The sequence below is a fragment of the Palaemon carinicauda genome, chromosome 37, assembly GCF_036898095.1.
Source record: "Palaemon carinicauda isolate YSFRI2023 chromosome 37, ASM3689809v2, whole genome shotgun sequence".
Taxonomy (NCBI): domain Eukaryota; kingdom Metazoa; phylum Arthropoda; class Malacostraca; order Decapoda; family Palaemonidae; genus Palaemon; species Palaemon carinicauda.
In genome coordinates this window covers 30,655,720-30,667,367 of record NC_090761.1, presented here as the reverse complement: position 1 = coordinate 30,667,367, position 11,648 = coordinate 30,655,720, and the positions used below count along the sequence as shown (strand labels likewise).

General features: G+C 35.9%; 1 long non-coding RNA gene across 2 annotated transcripts in view; it reads left to right on the top strand.

Annotated features, from left to right (window-relative positions):
- LOC137629059 (uncharacterized) overlaps positions 1 to 10,981 on the top strand; it is a 40,652-nt gene extending 29,671 nt beyond the window's left edge. For both annotated transcript variants that reach the window (XR_011041435.1, XR_011041434.1), the window contains 3 exons: positions 3,964 to 4,156; positions 4,715 to 4,829; positions 8,017 to 10,981. This is a non-coding gene — a long non-coding RNA (uncharacterized lncRNA). The remainder of the gene's footprint in view (positions 1 to 3,963; positions 4,157 to 4,714; positions 4,830 to 8,016) is intronic.
- The last annotated feature ends 667 nt before the right edge of the window (positions 10,982 to 11,648 follow it).

Here is an 11,648-nt window from a genome sequence, read left to right as displayed (position 1 = left end):
AATAGAAAAAAAAGAAAAAAAAAATTATAAAAGACTAAAAAATCCAAAAAAAGAAGATGGCAGCAGAAAAAAAAAACAAGATGTCACTAATGAAAGCACGATAAGGGTTACCGTCTCTAAGCAAAGGTCTGAATAGAACTGACTACAAATTCCAATACAGTGACAGAGATTAACTTGAAGGATCAAGAACTGACAGTTTGAAGGTTAAAAACCTGGCTTCCCTTAATCCGGGTCAGGGCATCTCCAGTTATTTTTCCTCCAAGGTTCCTCGTCTGTGTTTACGGTCTGCCAAACAAAGGTCGTTGCCTGCAGTTTTGCTCAAGGTGCGAAGACTGAGAAACGCGTCTTTGGTGTTACCTAAATGTAAATGTAATTTTTTCCATACTTTTTGTATTGTTTTTTGAAAGTTCATAATGACAATAAATACTTTTATGTGCAAATTTCCTCCGAGATTGATTTGTGGAGCAAAACTGGTTATAAGTAATATACAAATCTTTGTTAATTATTTGCGAACTACGAAATTTGTGACCATCGGTTTTGGCATGTATGTTCATTTTCATGTTAGGTGGAGACTTATTTTTTCGTCTCGTGATAGTTAAATTGTGTTCCATCTCATGGAGGGAATTGGAAGTGAAATTTTTTCGAATTCATTTTGCGACTTATTGAGAATAACGTTAAATATGTATATATGTATGTGTATGCAGTACCAACTCGTATCTAGTTTGAATGCACATTACGTGCATAATTATTTGTTGATTATCGTAATAAGTTGCAGCAAATTTGCAACCAGGTATGAACCGTTGTTACGTCGTAGGGGGGAGGGATGCTGTTGGTGGCGGGGAGGGGGGACTACTGAGGAGTGGTCAGTGTGTGTGAAAGGAAAATGATTTTTTGGAAGATATACCGGGAATCGCATTCATACAGATTATACAAATTACCAGTCGTGAAAAAAAAATTATATTGGCAACCCCAAATTTAGCATCTGTGTTCTTAATAGGCCCCACGTTTATTGAACTGTGCTACAACCTTTTTATTTATTTACTTACCAAGTGTATTAGCTCGAAACAAGTATATATAGTTTGCTTAACAATATATTGATATTTTATTTTACTTACTTTACTTTTATGGGCCGTTTATCTGGTCCCATTATATTGGGAACCTGTGCCTTACAGGACATACGATGTTTGTCATATGTATTCTTAGGTATTTATCGTATCATACTTCGTATACTGGTAGTGGATTCATAGTAATTTACGACGAATTTCCTTAAGACTTGTCGACCATAGCACAGAATGCCTAGACAAACTAGAACTAGAAACAAATGTTACCATAAGACACATGAGTGACAAACATAGACTATCTGAACCAAGAACAAATAGTAAATTTGGTGAAAGGACTTTTAGCTACTGTGCGCCTAGACATTATAATAAACTGCCAACTGAAATGAAGGACCTAAAGGGAGCAAATGAATTTAAGAAGAAACTAAAGACATTACTTTTCACAAGATCATATGATTTGGAAGATGCTACAATCAAAGAATTGTATAAGTTATAATGAAAATGTTTCGTTAGATGATTGATATGGACCCGCCCGAGTAGTTCACTCGACTTCAGTGGAGGGTTGGATTTAAACCAAAAACAAGTAAAAAGGTGGTGTATTAAGTGTAGGCCCCTACTCTGTGTAAGGGGGAGGGGCTTGGTTTTAAGACCTCTTGACTTCGCCGTGTAGGTGTGGCTGCTTACTGTAATAGTTATTAGCGATGGATTTGTCAGTAAAAACATCTTAACACCTGAAGATTACTTGAGTTAATTTCAGTATTTAGATATTAAAAAAAAGTATTGAAAAATTGCCCGATTTAAATGGTCTTCACGGAATTTGAGACTACAGTATTGTGGGTTCAGGGAAAGCAACAGAGAAATAACGAGTAGCTGGAAAATGAATGTGCTATGCAAATGTATTACTCAACCAGAATGGGATACTTTTCATGTTAATCAAAAGATTGTAATAGGGAAATTTAAAGCATTTAAATAGTTACAAGAACTTTACTTGTACTATAGACCTAGTGTTTTTTTTTTATCTACTATCTTAATATTTTAGATTACGCAATTATGCATATATCTAATTCAAGGTAGATATGTTTAAAAGGTAATTAGGTGACTAAAAATTTTCATTTTGTTCATTCATAAACAAGTTGTTATTCCCACTCATTGGTGGACTAAGTGGGCCAAATTAATGTCTCCACCAGGTGCCCTGTGGCTGCCCATATGAGCCACATTTATAAAATATGTTCCCACCCTGCCCTCAGGGTCGACCATTATGGGCAAGAGTAATTTAAAAATAATAGTTCCTGCCTATTTGCGCTACTGATAAAAGCCTTTAAAATGTTTCCAGTAACCCGAGTAGAATGCAGTAATTTACCTTACTTTAAGGACTGCTTTCCTGGTCCTGTTATATGGGGGAATCCTTCTCGATAACAGGACCTACTAAATCAGTTTATCGTATATATTCTAGAGTATTTTACATATCACACTGCATAGCTGGTGTTTGCCAAATCAACATTATCGAAGCGTTTAAAGAACAAGGAAGTCTCAGTTTCTTGATAAATATTCTTCATTTATTAGTTCTCAAATTTGAAATATTTTATAACATTGAATATTTATATAAGCACTATTTAAGACATCCTTAGTATCCATGGTCCGTATTTTCTGCCAATCTTTCTAATTGCAAATCGTAAGCTTTGCAAGTTCTTGAATTCACTATATGATTATCCGATTTGTTCAACTTCGTGCAGTTTATACATTTTATTTGTTGTGCATTACATTCCTTGGTGACGTGATTTCCTGAAGATTTCCCGCACGCTTTATCATCTGTCTTGAACTTGCAATCTTTTTCAAAATGTCCATAGCCAAGTCTTAAACAATCCCAGTACTGAAACAGTGATCTAAATTAACATTAATTGAGTCCCATTGCCTCAAACTGCTATTGGATTTAACAGTTCTCGTTATTGCTTTTGGAAGAAATTTCCCTTTGACCCAGTTGTCACAAATAAGTTTCCAGTGTAATTATTGTTGTTAATGCTGCTAAAAGGATATTCATGAAAATTGGGTTGTTGCAGGGCGATTAAGCATTTCAGTGATAGATTGGTATTAAACTATGATTGTGATGCTTGGCAGCCTTTCTCGTTGGCTTGGATCTATTCCCAAGTGGCAGTAATCTTCATCATGTTTTTCAAATTCGTTCTCATATTTGTTTTATGAGGGCCACCTAACATTGGGTTGAGTTTGGAATGAAAGGGAACAAGATACGTAAGAGGCAGCTAATATATAGAACCTCATTGCAGTGTCTCAAGCTGTTTATTAGCACTTGACTTGGTAATGAATATTACATGCACTGTCACTAAGCATAGTAGGATATCTGTTAAAGAGGGGCAATTGAGGCAGAGGGAGGGACATTACGCAACAGCTTTTATGTTGGAAGTTGCAAATATTTTCATACTTATTTTTAAGACATCCAATTAACTTTTCGGATGGCTGCAGGTTTTGTGAAATTCAATAATTTCAATATTAACACATAATCCTCTTCTGTTTTTAATATACCTGTCATGTGTAATCAATGTTTTGGGGGTACATAAACTATTAAGAAATTTAAGGCCTATGTAAATTCTTCAGTTTTAAGCTTCACGATGCCATCCATAGTCGTCGTGTTAAGTGAAACATTGTTAAGCATTAACAATGTTTAGATTCCAGAAACTCGACCAATTTCATAAATCAACATTATCATACTACTAAAATCTTTATTATTGAGAGGCTATTTTACGTATTGAAAAGTTCCTAGATAGTCAGCTAGTGATAAGTGTCTTAAGCTTGGAAGGAGTCTTAAACTATTTGGGGGGAAATTTATTCAAGAATCAGCAGTGGGCAAAAGTAAAAATGTTGTTAAAATATCCTTTTCAATTCTTTCCAGATTTGGGCTCCAAATGGTATTCATATGGCACTGACGAGTAGGGATATACAAAACCGTTTCCTTTGAAATTTCTCCACATGGGAAGGGTGAGGCCCAGCATTATTCGTGGTGAAAGAGGACACGAAGGCTGTCATACAACAATTTGAGACATTACAAGAACTGCTTGAATCTTCTGTCTTGTGTATAAACCAAGGTAAGTAATTTATGACACCATCAAGGGTGAACTGATGCTATAAACTTCGCTTGAATGGTGAAATCTTCGGTTTAAGGTTCTGTGCTTTTTAGAAAAGGGGTTTTGTTTGTGACATTTAGTGCTGGTATGAAGTTCCCCAATCACGTACAGAACAATATTAGTTTATGCTTTGTGAATTGCAGATATTTAAGATCCTTTTGTTTCTAGAGATTGGCTTTCCATTCGATGAGATTTATCTTTTGTTCTTAATTTGAAACTGGAGTGATAGGCCTCATAGGATTCGCTTGAGTTATGCTTGATCAAAATATTTTTTTTTTCTTTTATTTTTACTAATTCTTTGTAGTTGGCAAGCAATGCATTTTTGTAAAAAGAAAAATTTAAATGCAAATATCGTTTAATTCTAGATGTTCATTTAGACATTATATGATGGTCACCAACTTTTTTGGACAACAAAACTTCAAGTTTACTTTTTCGTCAAAATAATTCTAGGTATAAATTATTCAGGCACAATAGGCAAAGAAAAAAAAATCTGTTGAAATGTCCTTTTCAATTCTCCAGATTTGTGATCCAGTTTGCTGTGGCACTGAAGTCTGAAGGACGTGCAGATGTTGATGTTCAAGAAGTTGAGAAATTGTGATGGTGTCTTTAGTCTCCTGTCCTCTGCGTGAGCCAAGTTAAGTTTGACATCTCCAATGATCTAATACTATGAACTTCGTTTGGATGGTAAAATTGGGTTTAAAGTCGTGTGCTTTGTAGAATCTAGGTTAGATTTTTTTGACATTTAGCACTAGGGTCAAGTTGCAAGAGTACAGACTAGGGATTTTAGACAGGGCTGAATAGCATAAATATTATTAATATTGTCATTATTGTTGTTGTTATTAATAAATAAACTACAATCCTAGATAGAGAAGCACGGTGCTATAAGCCCAAGGGCTCCAACGGGGAAAAATAGCTCAGTGAGGAAAGGAAATAAGGAAACAAATAAACGATCTGAGAAATTATGAGTAATTAAGATATAATGTTAAGAAAAATTAAAGTAATATCAAAGATATTTCATGAACTATAAAAACTTATGTCAGCCTGATATCTGATATCGAAGATTTATTATTTGTAGATATTGGTCTTCCATTTTGTGAGCATTTTTTTTAGGAAGTGGCGTTTTTAGATTAAAATATTCAAGTTATAGGATTCACTCAAACTATTAGATCAAAGAATCATACATATTTTTTGCTGAATTGTTTTTCTTAGTAAATCCCGTTAGTTGGAAAGTTCAGACTGAATTCATGCTTTTTTTAAATTGTTTTGAACTCGAGTAAGTTTAGAGTTTAGTTCTATATCTCCGTTTAGGTGTGAAATAAGTTACTTTTAAACCTTTTATATGACAAAACTTAAATCAACTTGTTTTTGGGCAAAGGTTTATAAGTTAGTGTATGAAGCTGTAAATCATTTAATAAGTTAAATTGTTAAAGTGGGTAGTGATGTCAGTGCGCCATGGGTGGTGTACTGTAGGTGTTAATTCAATCTAGTTTGTTTGTTGAGCAAAGGTCTTTCTATTCGTATTTGTGTGAATTCAATGTTAAAAACTTGACATAGGAACTCGAACACATCATTTTATTAGTTCTTAAGATATCCAAGATTTTTTGGTTCTTAATTATCCTAATTTCTTTAGTGGAATATCATAATTTTTTGGCCTTGAGAATATAATTTTGGTGGCTTAAATTATTTTAATCACTTTGGGGTTTAAAATATCTTTCTTTAGTGGACGTAAGATATCCTCCTTTTGGGGCTTAAAATATCCTACTTTTGGTGGCTTTAATATCTTACTTTGGGGCTTAAAAACATCTATTCATGAGGCTTTAAATATCTTACTTTTGGAGTCTTAAAATATCTTACTTTTGGGGTTTAAAATATCTTACTTTAAGGAGTTTTAAATATCTTACTTTTGGGATCTTAAAATATCTTATTTTAGGGAGTTTAAAATATCTTACTTTTGGGGACCTGAAATATTTTACTTCTGGGGACTTAAAATATCGTTTTTTTTTTTTTGGGGGGGGGGGCTTAAAATATCTCACTTTTGGGTGCTTGAAATATCTTACTTTTGTGGGCTTAAAATATCTTACTTTTGGGGGCTTAAAATATCTTACTTTTGGGGGCTTAAAATATCTCACTTTTGGGGGCTTAAAATATCTTACTTTTGGGGGCTTAAAATATCTTACTTTTGGGGGCTTAAAATATCTCACTTTTGGGGGCTTAAAATATCTTACTTTTGGGGGCTTAAAATATCTTACTTTTGGGGGCTTAAAATATCTCACTTTTGGGGGCTTAAAATATCTCACTTTTGGGGGCTTAAAATATCTTACTTTTGGGGGCTTAAAATATCTCACTTTTGGGGGCTTAAAATATCTCACTTTTGGGGGCTTAAAATATCTTACTTTTGGGGGCTTAAAATATCTTACTTTTGGGGGCTTAAAATATCTCACTTTTGGGGGCTTAAAATATCTTACTTTTGGGGGCTTAAAATATCTCACTTTTGGGGGCTTAAAATATCTCACTTTTGGGGGCTTAAAATATCTTACTTTTGGGGGCTTAAAATATCTCACTTTTGGGGGCTTAAAATATCTTACTTTTGGGGGCTTAAAATATCTTACTTTTGGGGGCTTAAAATATCTCACTTTTGGGGACTTAAAATATCTTACTTTTGGGGGCTTAAAATATCTTACTTTTGGGGGCTTAAAATATCTCACTTTTGGGGGCTTAAAATATCTTACTTTTGGGGGCTTAAAATATCTTACTTTTGGGGGCTTAAAATATCTTACTTTTGGGGGCTTAAAATATCTTACTTTTGGGGGCTTAAAATATCTTACTTTTGGGGGCTTAAAATATCTTACTTTTGGGGGCTTAAAATATCTCACTTTTGGGGGCTTAAAATATCTTACTTTTGGGGGCTTAAAATATCTTACTTTTGGGGGCTTAAAATATCTCACTTTTGGGGGCTTAAAATATCTTACTTTTGGGGGCTTAAAATATCTTACTTTTGGGGGCTTAAAATATCTTACTTTTGGGGGCTTAAAATATCTTACTTTTGGGGGCTTAAAATATCTTACTTTTGGGGGCTTAAAATATCTTACTTTTGGGGGCTTAAAATATCTTACTTTTGGGGGCTTAAAATATCTCACTTTTGGGGGCTTAAAATATCTTACTTTTGGGGGCTTAAAATATCTTACTTTTGGGGGCTTAAAATATCTTACTTTTGGGGGCTTAAAATATCTTACTTTTGTGGGCTTAAAATATCTTACTTTTGGGGGCTTAAAATATCTTACTTTTGGGGGCTTAAAATATCTTACTTTTGGGGGGCTTAAAATATCTCACTTTTGGGGGCTTAAAATATCTTACTTTTGGGGGCTTAAAATATCTCACTTTTGGGGGCTTAAAATATCTTACTTTTGGGGGCTTAAAATATCTTACTTTTGGGGGCTTAAAATATCTTACTTTTGGGGGCTTAAAATATCTTACTTTTGGGGGCTTAAAATATCTTACTTTTGGGGGCTTAAAATATCTTACTTTTGGGGGCTTAAAATATCTCACTTTTGGGGGCTTAAAATATCTTACTTTTGGGGGCTTAAAATATCTCACTTTTGGGGACTTAAAATATCTTAATTTTGAGGGCTTAAAATATCTTACTTGTGAGGGCTTAAAATATCCTACTTTTGGGGCATGAGATATCCTAATTTTTCGATTGAAGTGATTTATTAAACATATATTATTTCTTAAAATTTACGAAAAACAGTAGTATATTTGTACTTTATAAATCTTGATTAGTAATTTTCTGCGAGTTCCTATAAACATTTTTTTACTTTCAGGTTCATGGACTAACCTGCATTGGTCCCGTGGGATCCGGATTCTCCTGGTAAAGTCCTTCAGAGCAAATGGAACTTCTAGAACACAATTTTTGGCTATTGGGTGTAGGAAGTTGCCCCTACTTAAGTTTTACACAATGAGGATTTAAATATTTAGTTCACGTTTCAAGTCTTGGACAGTGTGCTAAGTTATATGGCTAGCTTACTAATTTACCGAAATTCTCTCATTTTTAGTTTCATGAATTAAGTGTTTATACATTAAATTGCTGTTATGAATAATTGATGACTAAAATTTAGTTATAATCCATGTCAATAACTAAGGTTGAAATCTTGGCTAACCTGAAGTTTTTTAGAGTTAAATTATATCGCATTCTCATCAACCTGTGAACAATCTTATTGGGGAAATCCTAGTCATTAAATTTCTGGTAGTCCTGATAGAAGATATTTCAGGGAGGGGCTTGGCTATTTCAAGTAGGAGTTAATTCAGGTAGGAGTTATTTAAAAGTTCTTTCAGGTAGGAGTTATTCAAAAATTCTTTCAGGTAGGAGTTCTTTCAGTAGTGAACAGGCTATTTCAGGTAGATCCTGGAACATTTCAGGTAGGAGTTCTTTCAGGTAGAGGCTGGGATATATCAAGTAGGAGTTCTTTCAGGTTCGGAGTTCTTTCAGGTAGAGGCTGGGATATATCAAGTAGGAGTTCTTTCAGGTAGAAGGTGGGCTATTTTAGGTGGAGGCTGGGCTACTTCCGGTAGAGGCTGGGCTGTTTTGTGTAGAGGTAGGGATATTTCAGGTGGAGGGTGGGTTATTTCCATTAATTTTTAGTGTAGTGATATCTACAGGATTTATTTATTTAATCCAGTCGGATAGGGCATTCATGAGATCCTAGAAGCAAAGTTTTCCCAAATTTTTTATTTGTCAATTTTGACTCTCAAGAAATATAGTTTTTAGTTTATAATCTATATAATCTTTAAAGTTCAGGGAAAAGGAACACGTTAGTAAATTAATTGGGAAAATTTCAAACTGTAACGTTATTGTATTGAGAATAAATGCTTATATAGGATTACTGAATTATCCGGTGCCGAAACTTTCAGTTGATGGAAATAAGATTTTAGTTTTGAAGTGTATATAATTTATCTCTTTCTGACTTTTGAATTGAGCTGCTTTAAATACATATTTCAAGGTATGTTCTTTTTAAGCCTTTTAGTTTTTCTTCATGTTCTATAAGTTTAATATCTCTTAATACAAAACCCTCTCAAGTTTCAATAGTATACCTTCGATAGTTGATCCCTCCTATCGTATTTTAAATTTCATAATGATTAATAACTAGCCAAATGTCTTTGAAGCAATCTTAAGTTTAAATACACCATTGTTCCTATACTTAAAAATCTTGAGAAAATATTTTAATGTCTGTAATTTGTATAAAATCTTAACCCACTTTTGATTCTTAATTTTGTAAGATTTAGTATTTGATGAAATGTCCATCCCCGTCCCCATGTTAAAAAATCTCTCTCTCTCTCTCTCTCTCTCTCTCTCTCTCTCTCTCTCTCTCTCTCTCTCTCTCAATATTAAGTTAGTGTATAGAGAGGATTCTAGGAGTATACTGTGAATGAAAGAAAACTCTATAGAATATAGGTAAATGAAAAAGTTAGTGTACAGTACATGTTTCTCCGATTTTTATTGCATATTGTTAGAGAAGCTTAAATATAAGTTTGGGAAAGATGGTTCTAAGACTTTGTACTTTTGGGAAGGTTGAAAGGCCAATTTGTTGATTGGTATAGATTTAAATACTAAGAATTAAAGTAGGACTTGAACATTGGTGGATAATATAGGATAGTGAATAGATTTAGGTGATCATTGGCAGATGAGATGGCTAGGAGGACTTTGGTGTGAAATGGCTTGGAGGGCTTTGGTGTGAAATGGCTGGGAGGGCTTCGGTGTGAAATGGCTAGGAGGACTTCGGTGTGAAATGGCTAGGAGGACTTCGGTGTGAAATGGCTAGGAGGGCTTTGGTGTGAAATAGCTAGGAGGGCTTCGGTGTGAAATGGCCAGGAAGGCTTCGGTGTGAAATGGTTAGGAGGGCTTTTGTGTGAAATGGTTAGGAGGGCTTTGGTGTGAAATGGCTAGGAGGGCTTTTGTGTGAAAGGGCTAGGAGGGCTTTCGTGTGAAAGGGCTAGGAGGGCTTTTGTGTGAAAGGGCTAGGAGGGCTTTTGTGTGAAAGGGCTAGGAGGGCTTTTGTGTGAAAGGGCTAGGAGGGCTTTTGTGTGAAATGGCTAGGAGGACTTCAGTGTGAAATGGCTAGGAAGACTTTTGTGTGAAATGGCTAGGAGGGCTTTGGTGTGAAATGGCTAGGAGGGCTTCGGTGGGAAATGGCCAGGAGGGCTTTTGTGTGAAATGGTTAGGAGGGCTTTGTTGTGAAATGTCTAGGAGGGCTTCGGTGTGAAATGGCTTGGGGGCTTTTGTGTGAAATGGCTAGGGGGGCTTTTGTGTGAAATGGTTAGGAGGGCTTTTGTGTGAAATGGTTGGGAGGGCTTTTGTGTGAAATGGCTGGGAGGGCTTTGGTGTGAAAAGGCTGGGAGGGCTTTGGTGTGAAAAGGCTGGGAGGGCTTTGGTGTGAAATGGCTAGGGGGCTTTCGTGTGAAATGGCTAGGAGGGCTTTTGTGTGAAATGGCTAGGAAGGCTTTGGTGTGAAATGGCTAGGGGGCCTTCAGTATGAAATGGCTAGGAGGGCTTTTGTGAGAAATGGCTAGGAGGGCTTCGGTGCGAAATGACTAGGAAGGCTTCGGTGTGAAATGACTAGGAAGGCTTTGGTGTGAAATGGCTAGAAGGGCTTTGGTATGAAATGGCTTGGAGGGCTTCGGTGGGAAATGGCTAGGAGGGCTTCGGTATGAAATGGCTAGGAGGGCTTTGGTGTGAAATGACTAGGAAGGCTTTGGTGTGAAATGGCTAGGGGGCTTTGATATGAAATGGCTAGGGGGGCTTTGATATGAAATGGCTAGGGGGGGGGGTCTTTTGTGAAACGGCTAGGAGGGGTCTTTTGTGAAACGGCTAGGAGGGGTCTTTTGTGAAACGGCTACGAGGTCTTTGGTGTGAAATGGTTTGTAGGGCTAGGAAGTGGGAGGGCTAGGTTGTGAGTGTGTGAAATGGTAGGGCTTCGGGTAGCATTAGTATCATTCTTCATCTTCTCTTTAAGCCATATGAACATATCTTGAAATTACCTTTGAATTTTGAAAATGACGCAGGGCAGTGTTTTATGAAATTTTGCAAACGGTTTGAATCAGATTATTGTTCCATCTAACACATAACTAAAGTTTCAGAAGTCCCACTCCTACTCCTTGATCCTTCCCCCTCCTTATTTGGAAAGATTTTACAAAATAAAGGGAACGTTCATATGACTGAGCCTCCCTCCCCCTCTGTCCCCCTCCCTCTTCTGGTATCAGTATTTGCCATATTCTTAACCACTGAAAGGCCAGAGGGCCCATGAAGTATATTTTGCTTATGACTTGAACCACTGTTCATTTAGGCTGTTTGTGAGCTTCCCATGTGCGGAACTCGTTCATTCTTTTGCTGGTTTAATGAGAAAAGAAGACTTAACTTGGTTATGTTGTATTGTCAAAATGCTAGACTGTGCTATGGTGA